This window comes from Lactuca virosa, chromosome 4 (assembly GCF_052849685.1).
Source record: "Lactuca virosa cultivar CGN04683 chromosome 4, Lactuca_virosa_CGN04683_v6, whole genome shotgun sequence".
Lineage (NCBI taxonomy): Eukaryota > Viridiplantae > Streptophyta > Magnoliopsida > Asterales > Asteraceae > Lactuca > Lactuca virosa.
This window is the reverse complement of record NC_136429.1, coordinates 18,137,212-18,155,260: the sequence shown is the minus strand read 5'-3', so window position 1 is coordinate 18,155,260 and position 18,049 is coordinate 18,137,212.

The window sequence follows — 18,049 nt, the reverse complement described above, 5'->3', positions numbered from 1 at the left end:
AGTCGTCTTGAGGCATAGGCTATCACTTTACCACGCTGCATCAACACGCAACCTAGTCCTAATCTTGAAGTGTCGCTATACACAGAAAAATCAATATCACCTTCTGGAAGTCATAAGATCGGAGCATGAGTCAAAAGATCTTTTAGAGTTGAGAAAACTTTTTCTTGGGCTTCACCCCATTCGAAGTTTACTTCCTTTCGTGTGAGACTTGTGAGAGGTACAACTATACGCGAAAAATCTTTAATGAATCTCCGGTAATACCTCGCGAGACCCAAGAAACTGCAAATTTCAGAAGCATTACGAGGCGCTTCTCAATTCTGAATGGCTTCGATTTTGGTAGGATCTACGGATATACCGTCACCAGAAATCACGTGACCGAGAAATTGAACTTGGCGAAGCCAAAATTCACACTTCAAGAATTTAGCATATAATTTCTCCTTTCGAAGAAGTTCTAATATTTCATGAATATGAATAGAGTGATCATATTCAGACTTGTAATAGATTAGAATATCATCAACGAATACGATGCCAGATTTATCGAGCATTGGACGACATACCCGATTCATCATATCCATGAATACGACATGAGCATTTGTCAGACCAAATGGCATGACAAGGAATTCGAAATGCCCATAACGAGTACGAAAAGTAGTCTTCGGTACATACTGCTCGTGCACTTTCAACTGATGATAGCCAGATCTCAAATCAATCTTTGAGAAATAGCTAACACCCTGAAGTTGATCGAGCAAATCGTCAATGCGAGGTAGTGGGTATTTGTTCTTGATAGTCACCTTATTTAACTCACGGTAATCAATACACATTCGCATCCATCCATCCTTCTTCTTGACAAACAACACTGGAGCACCCCAAGAAGAGGTACTCGGTCGAATAAAGCCTTTGTCAAGTAATTCCTGCAGTTGGATCATCATTTCTTTCATCTCAGTTGGCGCAAGACGATAAGGAGTCTTTGCAATTGGAGCAGCACCAGACACAAGATCAATTCGGAATTCTACTTGCCTGTCCAGTGGAAATCCAGGCAAATCTTCGGGGAAAACATTAGGATATTCGTAAACAACAAGAACATCGTTTACAGTTTTCTTCTCCTCTTTTGAGATATCAACTGTGTAGGCTAGATACAAAGAACACCCATTCATTATGAAATTATGAGCTTTTAGGAAAGAGATTATTTTTAAGTTTCTTTGTTCACCGTAGACATAAATAGGATTTTCTCCTTCAATAGGAATGCGTACTATCTTTTCGTAGCACAAGAGTTCTGTGTGGTTCTTTGACAACCAATCCATGCCGAGAATAATATCAAAGTTGGGAAAGGATATAGGAATCAAATTAGCAAGAAAATTATAGCCTTCAATTTCTACGACACAATTCCTATAGATTTTATCAGCAAGTAATGATATACTTCCCGCAGTATCTACGTGAAATGGTTGCGCGAGTGCATAGCAAGCAATTTGAAAAGAATGCGCAAATTCATGGACACAAAAGAATCTGAGGCACCATAATCAAATAAGATGTGAGCAGGTCTAGAGTTGACAAGAAATGTACCCGTCATAACATTTGGGTCCTCGCATGCCCCCTATGTGGTAATCTGGAATGCACGGCCCTTAGCTTTTGGCACCTCCTCCTTTTTAGTTGGAGTACTCTTTGGTTGTTGAATAGGAGTTTGACTTCTCGCCGGTTATTGAATAGAAGCTTGACTCTCCGCCACCTGACTAGTAAGAGTAGGACAGAAGCGCTTCCTGTGGCCAGTAATACCACAAACATAACATGTAACTGTTGGATATAGTGTCTAAGTCCATAACTATATTTGGTATGTACTTGACCCGACCCGGCATGGTCCATTTGGGTTGCACTTCACCCGAACAATTTATGGATAATCGTTTGAGAATAGTATAAGTTATGATTTATTAATATTTTATAAGTCCTAATATATTAATATAAAATCATATTATTTAATTAGTATTGATCTATAATTAATCTAGAATTAATTTAGAGATCAAAAGTATGACTAATTAAATATGGGCTCTTGTATTTATATAGTGTGGGCTAATGCTTATTTGGAATGGGCTAGGCTTGCATGGAAAGTCCATGGATACTCCATGGAGCTTTAACCCATGGATCTCATGGAAATGAAAAGACATGGGTATTATGGTTTACATGAATGTAACCCTAATCCACCACACTATATAAAGGAGGCTTTGGTTCTTGAAATCACATGAGTTGTGGTGAGTAAAGTAAGAGGGTCGATTTCAAGAAGGTGATTACTATTCTCTCAAAGTTCCAAGTTTGTGGTGATTTGTGATTTCCATTTGAGGCATCCACACTATTGGTGCTAGACTCTAAAACTCCAAGCAATCAACTACAACTACAAGGTAAGTAATTCTACTAGCTTTATTTGATTCAAGTTCCCCATGCCATGCTAGATAGAATAAGAACCTTGGAAAAATAATTATTTGCATGTATCATAGTCAAACATAGATCCAAGGTTTCTAGGGTTGCATGTACACCATAAGAGTGTTAGTATGCTCAAAAACCCATCAGTGGTATCAGAGCCTGGTTTGTTTATTTGATACTTGATGCAAAAAAAAAAAAAAAAAAAAAAAAAAAAAACTTGAAAATCGAAGTTTTGTTCAAAAGTTTTTATCAAAATTTCAAGTTTTGTATATGTACTTACAATTCTTGAAATTTTTGATATGAACATTCATAAACATATGAGTTTAGAAGATCATAGAAATTATGTGCTAATAATTGATTAGATTAATTCTTGATCTTTATGTGTTTTAATGGAGTCCATAACTAGTTCTTAAGTTATGGATAACCAAAAGTCACATTTATAAATAACCATTAAAAGAACACATAGGTTAAAAAAATGAAGAGTCTTCATTTTTAATAACCATTAACTCATAAGTTATGAGAAATGATAAGTTTTGAAAGTTTACAAAACTTGCCCTCAAGTTTTGGAACATGTAAAGTCATATTAAAAACTTTAGTTCCAACCCCTAGAATTTTAAAAGTTAAAATTCAACCCTTATACTTTATAATATTATAAGTTTAATAATATTTATATATGTATAAGATCAAGTCGTCTTACCGCTAGTACGCCTCATTCACAAAGCCGGTCTATAAGGGGGGTATAAGGTTGTTGCCTATAAAAGGGCAACTTAATGGGTGTCCACTCTCACCCACCGCTTCCTTGATCGGTGGAGGGTCGTTAGCCGAACGGGTAGGACAAGGACTTATAAATTCTCATTAAAAGTATAATGATAATACTAAAGTAACTAAACTTTATTGAATTCCCAATCTTAGTTATTTTAGGAAAATGTGAATAAGGTGCTAATCCATGAAATTACACTTTACACTTTGTTTAAGTCGTTAGTGGAGCGTGTGTGGTTAACCGGCACACTAACTTGAACTTAACAAGGTAGGTAAAGGGTGACTTAATGTTTATCATAGTATCGATGGAGCATGTGTGGTTAACCGACACATCGATTGAGGGGTAATACATTAAGGGTACCAAGTAATTTGCATGGTTACTTCATACCTTGTTTTGTGATCCTCGGCATCCCAGTCACAAAACTTGAAGGGCACACTCGAGATTGAAACATGCCATTGAAGAAAGTTCAATGAATCTCAAAGAATCTAGGAGTTTCTAAACCAATTAAAACCTAATTAAATATTTCGTTTTTCATGGTGGAAATTGGTGAATCGTCATTCACCTACCTTCAAATATCTTATAGCTTAGATTACGGCATCCCTCTTCTAAGTTATAAAATATTGTGTTGGGTCCTAGCCTTACTATTACATTTGGGTGTTTTGTTAAGGACTATCTCTATATCTAATCTAATCTATTCCCTCTTCTTTTCAAATGTCTTCCAATAACAATGCTTCTGGCTAAAACCCGACTAGCTCCTTCTCTCTCATGGATCTTTGTGGGAGAGTCATCTTTGATGGGTCCAACTTTACAGATTGGATCAGAAACATCAGGATGGTCACTCGGTATGAGAACAAAGAATATGTTCTCGACAAGGAGCTGAAGGTACCCGAGCCAACTGCTACTCCTGAAGAACTTGTTGAATATGAGGTATATGAAAGAGATGCTACAAAAGTAGCATGCATCATGATGGCCACCATGACAGCCGAACTCCAAAAGTCCTATGAGGACTATTATCCTTTTGAGATGCACCAGGACTTGATGGACCGCTACCATCAAAGTGCTCGTCAAGAGCGATATGAAATAATCTCCTCCATGATAACAACCCGAATGAAGGATGGTGAACCCATCACGGGCCACATGCAGAAAATGCAAAGGTATGTGGACCGTTTACTGAAGCTGAATGTGAACTTCCCTGAGGAGTTAGCAATAGACATCATTTTGCACTCCTTGCCATCGTGTTATGATCAATTCCACTTGACATATCACATGAACAAGGAAGAAGTCACCCTCAGCAAACTTCAAGGACTCTTGAAGACCGCCGAAAGTGGTCTAAAGGGTAAGTCGGTTGTTACTACTCCTACTCCTACTCCAACTGCGGCCAATGTCTTGGCAATCGGGCATGGCAAAGGGAAGAAGAGAAAGAACCCTTCTAAGGGTACCAAGGGTAAGACCCTTGAAGGCTCCTCTTCAAGCAAAACCAAGAAAGGTTTTGTCACTCCTTCTGCTAACCCAAATGAGGCTGAATGCTTCTATTGCAATGAAAAGTCGCATTGGAAGCGAAACTGCCCAAAGTACCAGCAAGATTTGAAGGATGGGAAAGTAAAACCCAACCATGCAGGTATATACACTATATTGTCTAATAACTCACCTCATTCTATGTCTTGGGTCCTTGATACAGGTTGTGGTATTCACATATGTTGTGATTTGCAGGGACTAAAAAGAAGTGAGAATGTGGAGCAGGGACAGATAAACTTGATCATGGGAAACAGGAAAGCTTCACCTGTCACCAAGATAAGAGTTTATTCCTTAGTCCTAAATAGTGGGTTTACATTAGATTTGAATAAATGTTATTATTCGCCAGAAATGGCAAGAAATGTTATTTCCTTTCATGCATTGTATAAACAAGGTTTTACCTTTTATTTTGATAATAATAATGGTAGTATTGATGCTTTCTTTAATAATGTTCTTTATTTTAAAGCATTACCTTGTGATGGCGTGTATGAAACTGTATCTGTTGTAGATAATCTAGGAAATAATGTATTGTGTATTAACTCTTCCACTAGCTTAGATAAAGCATCCTTATGGCATTGTCGTCTTGGACATGTAAGCAAGAAACGCATAGGCCAACTCCAAAAGGATGGAGTCTTGGAGTCATTTGACCTAAAGTCAGATGATAGTTGTGAATCTTGTTTGCTTGGTAAAATGACAAAGTCACCTTTTACTGGCACTTGTGCTAGGGGTGAAGGTTTGTTGGACCTCATACACACGGATGTGTGTGGACCCTTCAGAACCGCCACAAGAGATGCTAATCGGTTCTATGTGACTTTTACTGATGATTTTAGTAGATATGGATATGTCTACCTAATCAAGCATAAGTCAGAAACCTTTAAGAAATTCAAAGAGTTTAAGCAAGAAGTGGAGAATCAGTTGGGCAGGAACATTAAGATGCTTCGATCCGATCGTGGTGGTGAGTATCTTAGTACTGAGTTCCTTGACTATCTTAAGGAATGTGGGATTGTCTCACAATTGACACCTCCTAGGACACCACAGTTGAATGGTGTAGCTGAGAGGCGCAATCGGACCTTGTTGGACATGGTTCGTTCCATGATGAGTCGAGCTTCGCTACCAATCTCATTTTGGGGGTATGCCTTAGAGACTGCCGTCCATATCCTTAATCTAGTCCCTACAAAGAAGGTTGCCAAAACACCTCACGAGGTGTGGACTGGAAAAGTTCCCAATCTAGACCACATCAAGATTTGGGGTTGCGAGGCTTTCGTGAGACGCGAGACTCACGATAAGCTCGAACCCCGAAGCGAAAGGTGTATTTTCATCGGGTACCCACAGAAATCCTTTGGTTACATCTTCTACAGACCCAGTGATAATGTGGTCTTTGTAGAAAGAAGAGGATTCTTTCGAGAGAGAGAATTCATGAGCCAAGGAGACATTGGGAGGCAAATTGACCTTGAGGAAATTCAAGAGTCAAGTGGTGAAGGAACCTCAAACCCTACCCCTCAACCTGAGGAGGAAACTCCTGTTGAGCCGACTGAATAATCTATACCTCTGAGGCGTTCCACCAGAGTTAGGAATGCACCTGAGCATTATTATGGTTTTCATATTACTGCAGAAGGTGAGACACTTATCAGTGATAACACACTGGTAAATCTGGATGAGCCTAACAGCTACACGGAAGCTATGGCAGGCCCTGAGGCTGCTAAATGGAAAGAGGCTATGGATAGCGAGATATAGTCCATGTATGACAATGAAGTTTGGAACTTGGTTGACAATGTACCTGATCGTAAGATAGTTGGGTGCAAATGGATCTTCAAGAAGAAGACCGACATGGATGGTAATGTACACACTTATAAGGCACGACTGGTTGCAAAGGGTTATTCTCAAACTCCGGGAGTTGATTATGATGAGACCTTTTCACCAGTGGCCAAGATTAAGTCTATTAGGGTTCTGTTAGCCATTGCTGCATTTCATGATTATGAAATATGGCAAATGGATGTCAAAACCGCTTTCCTTAATGGAAAGTTGGCTGAAGATGTTTACATGGTTCAGCCAGAGGGTTTTGTCAGTACAGAGTACCCCAGTAGAGTGTGTAAGCTCGAGAAATCCATTTATGGATTAAAACAGGCACCTCGCAGATGGAATCTTTGCTTTGATGAGAAAGTCAAAGAATTTGGCTTTTCAAGGAGTGAAGATGAATCTTGTGTCTATATCAAGGCTAGTGGGAGTATAGTCAGCTTTTTGGTACTGTATGTGGATGACATACTACTCATAGGAAATGACATCCCAACCCTGCAGGAAGTAAAGTCCTGGCTTGGGAAGTGTTTCGCTATGAAGGACCTTGGAGAAGTTGCCTATATCCTAGGGATAAGGATTTTGAGAAACAGGAGTAAAAGACTAATTGGACTTAGTCAAAGCACCTATGTGGAAAAAATGTTGAAAAGGTTCAACATGCATAACTCCAAGAAAGGAAAGTTACCCATCCAGAGTAACGCCAGATTGAGTAAGACACAAAGCCCTAGTACTGAGGCTGAGATAGCAGAAATGAGTCGAATACCTTATGCTTCAGCTGTAGGATCGATCATGTATGCTATGACGTGTACTCGACCTGATGTAGCCTTTGCTTTAAGCATGGTTAGCATGTATCAGGGGAACCCTGGCAAGGCATACTGGACTGCGGTAAAGAATATCCTCAAGTACCTACGGAGGACTAAGGACTGGGTCCTTACCCTCGGTGGCAGTGAGGACTTGAGAGTTGTAGGGTACAGTGATGCTAGCTTTCAGACTGACAGGGATAATTTCCGCTCTCAGTCGGGTTGGGTCTTTACTCTAAACGGAAGGGCAATTACTTGGAAAAGTTCCAAGCAGGAGACAGTGGCTGATTCCACTTGTGAATCAGAGTATATAGCAGCAAGCGAGGCAGCAAAGGAGGCTATATGGCTAAAGAACTTCATCGGAGACCTTGGAGTTGTACCAGCTATAAAGGAGCCAATGGAGATTTTCTGTGACAGCAATAGTGCGGTTGCCTTAGCCAAGGAACCAAGAGATCATGGGAGATCCAGACACATTGACAGAAAATATCACTTCATTAGACATCGAATAGAGAAGGAATCCTTGTGGCAAAGAGGGTATCATCGGATGAGAACCCAACAGATCCCCTCACGAAGGGACTGACTCGGGCTAAGCATCTTCAGCATGCTCGGAACATAGGGCTGAAGGATGATATTAGTTTTAGTAGTTAGATAATCTTGAAATTTGTAAAATGTAATTGACATTTGATGATAAATAAAAGCTGTTATTTATGAGTAAAGTGTTGCTATCTCTTGTCAATCGTTTACTATTATTTCTTTTTGCATGTTTTGACTTCCAGAATAATTATGTTATGGTTTATATCATATTATTCAAACTCTCCACAGTCGGTCATATGTTGGGAGTAGATATGAATCAAGACTGTCATGGGTTGGCTTGTAGAGGTCTAAGATGTTAGACAAAGCGGGGCTACAGCACTCATGAGTGCTCATAAGTTCTGAGTATTGGATTCAACCCACGCTCACTTGTATCACTTCATGGAATTTATCTTGAGTGATCGTGAGACGGTAATATCATATAAGTCTTCAAACCTAGAGATATGATTTGTTGTCTATGAGTTGGTTATGCATTGATTGCACGAAAACGCATTGGTAACTCGATGTTATAAACCGTGCCTTTGTGTGTAGTTCAACAAGTAGTAGAGCAAACATATGAGTCGAAGTTTATCTGTTCCTTCTAGGATTAGAAGCGATATCTGGGACCCTCAATGATTTTGTTTTGACCTATGTACCTGGCCCGGTCAGAACTAAATTGATGTGTTCAGTTAAGTTCTATGTCAAACAAATCAGAAATCGGCAAACAAATGCTGGACAATAAGCAAGACCATGTTCCATGTATTTGTCCGGCTGATATCTAGAACAGAGGATTATATGATCACTTATCTAAAATGGCGCTTCATAGTTCAACAGAGTTTAAAGAGCTACGATTGCTGATCGGTTCCTGAAGTCATACTTGCAACTATAGTTATTAGACTTATCCAAGTGGGAGACTGTTAGATATAGTGTCTAAGTCCATAACTATATTTGGTATGTACTTGACCCGACCCGACATGGTCCATTTGGGTTGCACTTCACCCGAACAATTTATGGGTAATCGTTTGAGAATAGTATAAGTTATGATTTATTAATATATTATAAGTCCTAATATATTAATATAAAATCATATTATTTAATTAGTATTGATCTATAATTAATCTAGAATTAATTTAGAGATCAAAAGTATGACTAATTAAATATGAGCTCTTGTATTTATATAGTGTGGGCTAATGCTTATTTGGAATGGGCTAGGCTTGCATGGAAAGTCCGTGGATACTCCATGGAGCTTTAACCCATGGATCTCATGGAAATGAAAAGACATGGGTATTAGGGTTTACATGAATGTAACCCTAATCCACCACACTATATAAAGGAAGCTTTGGTTCTTGAAATCACACGAGTTGTGGTGAGTAAAGTAAGAGGGCCGATTTCAAGAAGGTGATTACTATTCTCTCAAAGTTCCAAGTTTGTGGTGATTTGTGATTTCCATTTGAGGCATCCACACTATTGGTGCTAGGCTCTAAAACTCCAAGCAATCAACTACAACTACAAGGTAAGTAATTCTACTAGCTTTATTTGATTCAAGTTCCCCATGCCATGCTAGATAGGATAAGAACCTTGAAAAATAATTATTTGCATGTATCACAGTCAAACATAGATCCAAGGTTTCTAGGGTTTCATGTACACCATAGGAGTGTTAGAATGCTCAAAAACCCATCAGTAACATCCTTCATTGGACAAACGGGCTTCTTGTGGCCTATTTCTCCACATGCAAAACAGACCACTGATCCTTTTTCTAGTCTGCATTCTACCGGATGATTCTTTCCAAAATTTCGACACAATGGCGACTGTAGAGAAAAAGATTGTGACCTACCGCGGCCACGAGAGGTATTTTGAGATTGCACTTGTTTACCGGAATCAGCACGAATAGATTGAGCTGGTGGAATAGACGAAACAGGAACAGTTCCATCGATACGTGGATGCTTAGAAACAGAAAGAGTGACACCACGTATCTCCAAGTCATGCTCGCGCTTTTGAGCATACTCAACAGCTTTGTCAAAGGATAGAACATCCCGATTGCTCACAAAATCGAGAATTTCATATCGTAAACCTTCCATGAATAACTGAATGTTGCTTCCCACCAGACCAGGGCTTCTCCGGTGAACATTGCAGAAGCATAATTTGCCTTGTCCTGATTATCCACATGAGAAATACGAAATACTTTCTCTGTGTTCTGAATCCAAGTTAGAACAACAATAGGATTAATGGCACCTGAAAACTACATAGCACCACTACTCTTGAAATCTTTGAACGAGGGACGCTTCACCTCCCCTTTTGAAGATTCTCCAGTGGCTTTCTCTTTGCCTTTATCATTATTCTTATTGTGTTCTTCGAGAGTCTGCCGAATAATACCAGTAAGTTTACCCAGGAGTCGTTCCTCTCGAGGGGATACTGGAGTATTTACTTCACCAGGTTTAGAATCTCCACCCACTTCTGGTGTATAGCTACCTTCCTGTTCAGCCATTCTTCTGAAAATTTAGAGCAAAATTGTATTTAGAATATTAGGATTTATTATTACCTAATACTTTACTTAAATCTTTCGTTTGGTTTGTATCCATATATTCCTAATGAATCCGTTCATATATTGAACTTCCAACGGTTTAAGTCTAAATACCAATCTGTGGTATTTAGTTCACTTAAACTATTGCTCTGATACCATGAGTGAAAGAACCTGAACTTTCTAAACTTTCGTATTTCTAAAAAAACATTGTTACATGCATATTCATAAAACAATATTTTATATTGATAGTTTATTTACATAGAATGGATACAAACCTATTATTAACATTTTTAAAAGTTTTATATATTACATATTTTCCCAGGAATACAATACAAAAGTTATAATATTATCTATTCTACATCTTCTACCAATATAAAACTATATTGGATGCTTATCACCTGCAATAGTTTAAACATTGAAAGGGATAAGCTGGTGACGCTTAGTGAGTTCAATAACAGTTACAATATAACATTATGCCATATACATATCAATATGACAGAAGTAAAGAGAGATAAGAAACAAGAAAGGCAAATGAGCATCATATGACAAGCTTTCCATATCAACGAATAAGCTGATTCAAAGAGTTGTAATCAATGAGACATAACAATTTCAATACTTGATATACATCAATAAGACTTCAATCCAAGTGCGCAGAAAATACAATTTAAGAATATCATTTTGCTAGAATACACAGGCTTTCAGCCCTATCTTAGTATTCTGCTAATGCCAAAGTGATGCTTATGTCATACACTTCATGGCCAAAGGCTACATACCAGTACCCAAGTGATGCTTATGTCATACACTTCGTGGTCAAAGGTATAGCTCATTATCATAATAACATGGGAAAGCACATTGAACGTATAAGACATAGCATACAATTGTCCCTATATTGAACTCATCGTGAAATAACCGGGGATTTAATGATAATTTGGGCAGCACTTCGGCTCTAAATATGACTTTCTGTGACGAAACTGGGGATTTTAGTTGAAAACGGGCCTTACTCGGGCAGAGTTTCGACTTGAAAATATAATTTTCTCGGGAACTTCGGAGCATCGGGGCTTGCTTCGGGTGTCGGGAATGATAGCGGAGCTTCGGGGTGTTAAAAGTGGGTAAAAAGGGGTTTAGAGAGTGAGAGATATAAGAGAATGTAACATAAAACCGGAGACCCTTGGTCTCTATTTATAGGGGACCGAAGGTGCTGACTACGCTGAGCGTAAGTCCTCTGTACGTTGAGCGTACTGCGAGGCGGCCATCTACGCGGGGCGTACATGCGATGAGTTATCTGATCGGAACCCGGGCTCGAACATGGCTGATACATGGCTCGCATGAGAAGACCGGCGACGTGGCTGACTCCGGGTTGCATACGTGCGAAGTACGTTGGGCGTACGAAACGAAGTACGTTGGGCGTACCCTTCGGATAAGGCTTCGAATTTTCATTTATTTTTATTTAAAAACTTCAAAAATTCATATCTTTTGCGTACAAGCTCCGTTTTTGACGTTCTTTATATCCACGCGTAGGTGAGATTATACTCTATGACTTCTGTTTAGACTCTGTCGGCTAATTTTGAATTCACTTTTAATATTAAATTTTTAACGGGCCGGGACAGGAAAAGTCCGTTAAAAATTCATAACTTCTTCATCCGAAGTGCGTTTTCGTCTGTCTTTTTACCGTTGTAATACTATTGACGATACCTTCGATTGTCGTTTAGGTTGCATTGGCTAAAAATAACTTGATCTTTATTTCAAGTTTTTAGATGTCTACTGTTATACCGAAACTTAGAAAAATCATAACTTCCTCATACGAAGTCTGATTTGGACATTCTTTTTATGAAAATTCTTGGTTTAATGAATACTACGGCTTTCATTTAGATCATACAGGCTAAAAATTAGTTTATCGAAAACTCACTTTTTACGTCATTCGGCGTCATGTCGGTTCTGTCGCGAAACTTCAAGGAGTCATAACTTCTTCGTTATAACTCGGATTTCGATGAGGTTTTCGCCTAAATGTTTCTAACGAGATTTTTTACAACTTTCAATAATCAAATTTTACTTATTTCAAATTTTATATTTTCGTTAAATTTCAATATTTGACATTATATTGAAATCTCATAAGACTTCCAATATTTTCCGAGTGATTCTAAACATAGTTTTACTTCAATTCTAGTAAAAACTATCTGTTAGAACTCAACATTAAAAATCACATAATATTTCATAATATTATTCACTTTTAAATTACAAAACACGATAACTAAACGTGTATGTTACATTGGTGAAGTATTCTCTAGGTTGTCACATCCTCCCCCCGTTAAAAGAAATTTTGCCCCAAAATTAGCGTGTAGTTGAGGAGTTTTCAAATAAAAGGGGATACTTGCTCCTTGTTTGATTTTCGTGTCCCCACATATACTATGGTCCTCACTTAGAGTTCCATCGTACCTTGACTATGGGAATGCGGCTTGGATTAAGCCTATTGACTTCGTGATCCATGATCTGGACTGGTTCCTCAACGAAATTAAGTTTTGTATCGATGTGGATTTCATCGAGAGGTACAACTAGAGTGTCTTCAGAGAGACATTTTTTAAGGTTTGAAACGTGGAAGCCATTGCGTATACTGTTGAGCTCTTAGGGTAGAGCGAGTCGGTAAGCTACTGAGCCTATTTTGGCAAGGATCTAAAAAGGTCCTATGTTCCTTAATTTTCACGATCTTCTTGATTGTTTCATGAATAATCTCGGATCCAGTTACCAATGTGTTCCCTGTGTGTTTCTTTGTATTTGGGTCTCACCGACTTCTTCCCAACACAACTGTGAACGACACTTTCTCCCATAAAGTGCTTCAAATGGTGCAACCTTTATGCTCGCGTGATAATTAATGTTATAGGAAACTCAACTAACGGTAGGTGAGTATCTGATGCATATCCAAAGTTTATCACAAATGCTCTGAGCATATCTTCCAAGGTTTGTATTGTCCTCTCGCTTTGACCATTTGATTTGCGGGTGATAGACGGTACTAATATCAAGTTGGCACTAGTACAAAACTGGGCTTTAGTTACGTAAAAAACATGTCATTAAAGACATTTTATATCAAGGTTTTTTTTGAAGAACTTGAGAGGAAAGGTCACGTCATTGAAGATAAGTTATGCTGCATTCAATTGTAGTGAGTATAACTCATGAAAACCCATTTTTATAGGTCACACCCATCATTATATGCTAGGGTGTTTTTGGATATATCTCTATCTTATATTGATAACCGTTATGAATAATAAATTTGTAGTGATTTTTTTCCTAGTTAAATGTTCATTTACGGTCACCGTTTATAAATATTATCGCGGCCATTGTAGACTTTTGGAGACACAAATATAATTAAGTTGTAAGGATAAGCTATCTTTACTAGCATGTTTAATGGTTTATCATTACAATGGTTTACATACACCTACAATTAAAAAATTAAGATGTCACCAAAAATGATCAATACTAACATGTTATTTCTTTTATTATGATTATTGATCACTTTTAGTGACATGTTTAATATTATATCGTGAATATTATGAACGTTTACTTACTCACAAGCAATTAAATGGTAAGGATAAAGTACTTATAGTGATGTGTTTTTTCATACAGAGTGATAAATGTTTTTTTCATAAGCTAATTCATACACTTTTTAAAAAACTAATTTTCCACCACCTAAATGTCCATTAATTTGAGGTTCAAAATGAAATCCAAAACACATATTAATATTTTTCTAAACCAAATAAGTAGAGGGAATCACTTAAAATGAAACTTCGACACCTTATGTATTTATCACCTTATGTCTTTACGTCTCACTTAATACCTGGCACAAGGTAAATGTACAAATAACATAAAAAAACTTGTTCTAAAAAATGACATTTGGCCATGGTTTTTTACCGTGGCAGGACTTGTCCCGGGTTTTTTTCAGGTTACAAATTTCAATATAAAATTTGAATCACTTAAAATTAAACATGAACACCTTTTGTCTCGCTTAATAACTGCACTGTTATAAAAAGAGGACATTTGCCTACCGTTTTAGGCCGTCACACTAATTGTCACAATTTTTATGTAAAACCGACACGAATGTGTGAAGTCTGATGTACAATGGTGACTCGTTTTCAATAAACTGTCGTGGAAACAATCATGTGAATTATTTTATGACCTTTAGTGACGAGAAATATGAAAACTGAGAAGACCCGGTTTTCAAAAACTAACGCCATAGCGTAGTTTTGTACTAGTATGGGTTCCTAATTCCTGTTGTATTGTTTTCCAGGACTGGGACGTATATCGGCTATCTCTATCTAAAATGATCAATGTTGGTACACCATGTAGCCGGACTATCTCCTTGAAATAAGTTTTGGCTAACTTCTCCATTTTGTCTGCTTCCTTGATGGGTAGGAAATGAGTGGACTTAGTCAGACGATCGATTACTACCCAAATCGTGTCATAACCGCTAGGCGTCTTGGGTAGCCTTGTGATGAAGTCCATGGCAACTTGTTCCCATTTTCGTTTAGGACTTTTGGGTTGTTGCAATAAACCTGATGGTTTCTGGTATTCTGCCTTGACCTTAGCGCAGGTCAATCACTTTCTCACGTAGGTGTCTGCCTTCAAGTTCGGCCACCAGTACCTTTTGTTTAAGTCAAGATACATCTTATCAGATCCTGGGTGAGCTGAGTATCTTGTCTTGTGAGCTTCGTTCAGTACCAGACTCCTGATGTCGCCAAATTTTGGTACCCAAATTCGGTCAATGAAACACAAGGTTCCATTTTATTTGGACTCGAATTGTTTCTCCATGCCCCGTAACCATTCTTCTGCCTTTTTTTTCTTATTTAACTGACTCTACTTAGGCTTCTCAAATTTGGTCAGAAAGGTTTGAGCGGATAGTTAGAGTGAGCGCTTTCACTCTGTGAGGTTTGACTCGTTCCTTTTTACTTAGGGAATCGGCTACTACGTTAGCTTTGCCCAACTGGTATCAAAACTCACACTCGTAGTCATTCAGCCACTCAATCCATCTTCGTTGTCTCATGTTGAGTTTCTTTTGGTTGAAGATGTGCTGAAGAATCTTATGGTCCGTGTATATGACACTTTTTTCCATACAAGTAGTGTCGCCAGATCTTTAAGGCGAAAATTACAGCTCCCAATTCCAAGTTATGGGTGGTGTAATTATTCTTGTGAGTCTTAATTTCGCATGAGGCATAAGCAATGACTTTGTATCTTTGCATGAGTACGCATCCCATGCCCTGATGTGATGTGTCGTAATAGACAACAAAGTCTTCGGTTCCTTTTGGAAGTGAAAGAATTGGTGCACTACACAACATGTGTTTCAACATCTGAAACGCATATTCTTTTTCTTTTTTCCATTTGAACTTTGTATCTTTCTGTGTAAGTGTTGTGAGGGGTTTTGCTATCTTTGATAATTTTTTATAAAGCCATAAAGAATTGGGAAGCACCCACAACGCCAACAGATGAATATGATTTTCTATCTTTCCATTCGAACTTTGTATCGCAGTCCACGTGTCCTAGGAAATGTACTTCTCTGATCTAAAATTCACACTTCAAGAATTTTTCATACAATTTCTCCTTCCTTAACAACTCCAAAATGATTTGAAGGTGTTGACTGTGTTCTTCCTCTGTTCGTGAGTATATCAATATATCATCGATGAATACGATCAAAAATTTGTCAAGGTAGGGTTTACAGACACGGTTCATTAGATCCATGAAGACTGTTGGGGCATTAGTTAAGCCAAAAGGCATAACTAGGAACTCGTATTAGTCATAACGATTTCTTAATACCGTCTTCGGAATGTCCTCTGCTTGCACTCGAAGTTGATGGTACCCAGACCTCAAATCAATCTTTGAGTAGAAGTTGGATCCTTGTAGTAGATCGAACATATCATCAATCATTGGGAGTGGATATCTATTCTTGATCGTCAATTTCTTCAGTTGTCAGTAATCGGTGCACATTCTAAAGGTTTTGTCCTTCTTTTTGATGAATAACACTGGGTCTCCCCAGGGTGAGTAACTCGCTCTTATAAAGCCTTTATCCAAAAGCTCCTGGAGTTGACTAGAAAACTCTTTCATTTCTGAAGGGGCTAATCGGTAGACTGATTTTGCCACTGGAGCTGCCCCCGGGACTAGGTCAATTCGAGATTCGACTTCACGAATTGGCGGTATTCCTGGAAAATCCTCCAGAAATACATCGGGAAAATAACATACTTGGGGTATATCCTTTATTTCCTTTTTCTCACCCCTCTTATCTACGCTGTGGGCCAAGAAAGCGTGATATTTCTTTTGAGGGTACTTCTTCGCCTTCATGCAAGAGATGATTCTAAGACCTTTGCTGATCTTATCTCTGTAGATCATTAAGGATTCCTCGTTGGGTAAGGGTAGTTGCACTGCCTTGTCGTAGCATAAAATCTCCACTCGGTGCGACCATAACCAATCTATATCGATTATGACATCGAAGCTACCGATGGTCATAGGCATAAGGTTGACGTGAAAAGAGTGGTTATTGAGAGAGATATAAGGTAGTTTTCTGGTATTTGCTTAGTACTACCGGATTCTCCATTTGCCATTTCTACTATATAAGGCTCATCTAAGTTCTTAGACTTATGGCCTAAATTGTTTCTAAACTTAGGTGTATTGAAACTTCTTTTAGCACCGGAATCAAAGAGTATAGATGTGTATAAACCATTAACAGGAAATGAACCTTTCACAACAGTGGAGTCCTAAATGGAATCCTTCATGCCAATCACAAACGCTCTTCCTCTACCATTTCCCCCCTCATTCCTTAGCTTTGTGCAATTTCTTTTAATGTACCCAACAATCCCAAATTCAAAGTAGGCTCGATTATCTGTCAAGGCAGCCATGCCAGGGTTGGTTGTGGCAGTAGGAGCAGTCGCAGGCAGGTGACAGTATTTCTCGATATGCCCTCTGCGATTACACTTGTTACAGTGCATGCACTTTCCAAAATGGTGGAAGTGACATGAATTGCACTTTGGGTGTTTTCCCATGTACTTTCCTTGAGATGTGGGGCCTGTGGCCGTTATTGGGGCCAGATTGATGGCGTAAGCCTTGACAGTCTCATTCATCTTGCTTGGAGGTACCCTTGAATCTGTTTCCAAATTTGCGCATGTTTTCCCTCGACCTTGGGATGTCGGTATTTTGGACCAACGTGCTTCATATTATTTCTTGTTTGGTTAGACTATAAGACACCCTTTTGGAACTATCGTATGTCGATGGTCGAGAGGCTGTGACCAACCCTTGAATGGGTTGAACCAATTCTCATATGTACCTTTCCAATTTCTTGTACTCATGGGTCACAAATTTTGGGAGGTCGTTGAACCTATTGGTGTAGGTCGAGATGTTGGCATGGCTCTTGGTCAAGTTCCATAGTTCGTGCTCTAATTGTTGCATCTCCTCACGAGGACAGTACTCCTGGATGAGCATTTGCTTTAGTTGCTCCAAATACAGAGCATTGGCATTGGCGAGGCCTAGGGTCTTGACATGACCATTCCACCAAGACATGGCCACATTTGCAAACGTGCAAGCGGCAAACTTGACCTTGCTTTCCTCAACACAAGAGTTGATCTCAAAGATAGACTCAGTCTTCTCGATCCATCTGGTGAGGCCTACAACTCCCTTGTTCCCATAAAACGTCCTTGGTTTGCACTTCGTGAAGTC